The sequence below is a fragment of the Neomonachus schauinslandi genome, chromosome 2, assembly GCF_002201575.2.
Source record: "Neomonachus schauinslandi chromosome 2, ASM220157v2, whole genome shotgun sequence".
Classification (NCBI taxonomy): domain Eukaryota; kingdom Metazoa; phylum Chordata; class Mammalia; order Carnivora; family Phocidae; genus Neomonachus; species Neomonachus schauinslandi.
Genome location: NC_058404.1, coordinates 31,885,447 through 31,887,887, shown reverse-complemented (window position 1 = coordinate 31,887,887; position 2,441 = coordinate 31,885,447). Strand labels below are relative to the sequence as shown.

Below are 2,441 nucleotides of genomic sequence, written 5' to 3'. Positions count from 1 at the left end.
TAATAGTGTCTCTGCCAAGGAAGAGCCTCTTCATTGCAAAATAGGAGAGGTACTCTATGTATACAGATGGTTCCTAGAAGAGTTTTGCAAAAAAGATGGCCTACTTCTTTCCCCCCTTTCACTTTCTTCTTCTCCTCCCTCCTCCTTTCTCCTGCTTGTCCTTTCACCTCCTCTTCCTTCTCCTCCTTCCCCTCCTTCTCCTTTTCCTCCCTTCCCTCCTCCTCCCTTTCAGTGCTATAAACTGATTCCTTTTAGAGTTTGAGCCTATTCTAATTCTACAACCTGAAACAAAACATATGATATTTAACTAAGGCTCTGAATGCAATGTGGCTTTCAACAATCAAGTAATTGTGGACCCATCCTTTGTGATAAGTGTTTATTCGGTGTCATGTGTTACTCTAATTCTCATCCAATCCATAGAGAGAACTTTGTTTCCAAACTAGTTTTTTTTTTTAATTTACCATTAGGATTGCATGCCTTTCTTCACAAAAACAATAAAATAAACAAAACACATTAAAACAAAGCAAACAGACAAATCCACCAAATACCATGGAGGTATCCCAGAAGGAACTTGAGATGTCAGTGCTAAAGTGAACTTTATTTTAGATCATATATACAACATCTTATTTTTAAAGATGAGGAGACTAAAGCTCAGAGAAGAGTGACTTGCCCTAAATCCCACAACCAGAAATAGCAAATTCTAGAATAAATAAATGTAGGTGTCCTGACTCCTGGGCTAGTATTTCTATAACTATAATTAATTAATTTTTTTTAATTTTCTTGCTTCCTTTTTTTGTCTTTCAGATCTCTACCATTTCCACAAACTGTCCCTGTCTTCCAACCATTGTGATTTCCACTGCAAAAATCCAATCAGATAAGCAGTGCAATCTAACTAGTTGGCTAACGTTCCAGATTAATAACTTTTCCCATTATCAAAGGAATTGAAACAATAATTTTCCTATACCAAGCCCAGCATTGTATTTGTAGAGCCATATTTGACCATAAAGAAGGTTCATTCAGCTGATTAAGATCAGCTTATAAATTCTCCTGTCATCTGCTATTATTTACACTGAAGGGAAAGCATCCTTCGTTTCTCATTCACTCCTCTTATTGTGCTCGTTGATAGAAATATCATTCTTGTAGTCAATGGGAATTCAATTACACCAATTTAAAGACTTGTATTAAGGACTTAATGGACTGTTTTCTGCCTCTTATTCTGGAGATTCAGCTCATTTCCTACAGAAAATATAATGAGCTTTATTGTTTTTTGACAAGTGGCCTTTGTTTTAACCTTTCAACTTTACCCTTTCCCCATGCATGCTTCATCTACACTTTCCTATTTCATCATAGACATGCTTCAAGGCAAATCTTTTCTTTATTTTTAAGCTATAATTGCTACTTTTCTTTTCATTAGCAATGTGCCAAAAATATAAACTACAAAGATACATATATTGGTGATATGGGGTCCTCGTTGCTTGGAAACAGGGGACCTAAATTGCCAGAGTTATCAGGATTGTGTGCATGTTTCTGTATTATAAGCCAACTGACTGTAGAAGTTACAATGCTCACATCTTGCCACTGCATGTCAGCTGGAAAGAGGAAGTAAAGAATCTTGCATGCTCCACTGTCTTAGCAGTCTTTTGTGTTGGCTGTGACAGTCACAGAGTCAAAAACATTACACAGGTAATTTTTTCAATTAGCAATAATCATGCCTCAGATAAACCTCATTGGCTATGATACTGCCACTGCGCAAAGCTACACAAGTAATTTTTTGTTAGGTGTGCCAGGCAGCCTAGGCTACAGCTGAACTATGAAGTTCTCAGTCTCCAGCAAACAAATCGTCTCTATATACTCATACTACTGTTGGCTCAGGTTTTGATTTAAAAACATTCAATGCATTCATCATAAGAGTTCAGAAATCTTTTCCTGAGAAAAATACATATAATTGCTAGGTAGTCAAACAGCTATCAGAAATTTGATAAGGTTTAATTGGGATGTAGGACTGAAGGTGTTAAGGACTTACATGAAAAAAATGGAATTGATCACAAATAACCCTTACCTCACACCTACTCTTGGTTCCCAGTTGGTGTCTGCCACCACACTAGAGAGGGAATCCAAACACAAATCATACTGATTAGCAACAATACAGCCTTACCGTCTCTGGTCCCTGTCCTACCTGACTTGATCACCAGTGCCAGTTCCCTGTAGATAATAGTAGAGGAAAGAAGGCAGGCTTGTGTGTGGTGAAAAATGTGTGTATGCGGAGGTGCACATGTGGGAATATACTGAAATGAGGAAGAGTAATTGCTTTCTTAGATCCATAGACATGAGTATTGACCATGGTTATTCTTTAAAAATATAACTGGGTAAGCTGATTTCCTCATTGGTTATTCTTCAAGCATTTGTAAACTCACAAAATTTCCACTCCTCCAGAATTATTG

The 2,441-nt window shown here is 37.2% G+C and overlaps 1 pseudogene; it reads right to left on the bottom strand.

Annotated features, from left to right (window-relative positions):
- Positions 1-1,624: 1,624 nt before the first annotated feature.
- Positions 1,625-1,757, bottom strand: LOC123324100 (annotated as a pseudogene).
- Between the last annotated feature and the right edge of the window lie 684 nt (positions 1,758-2,441).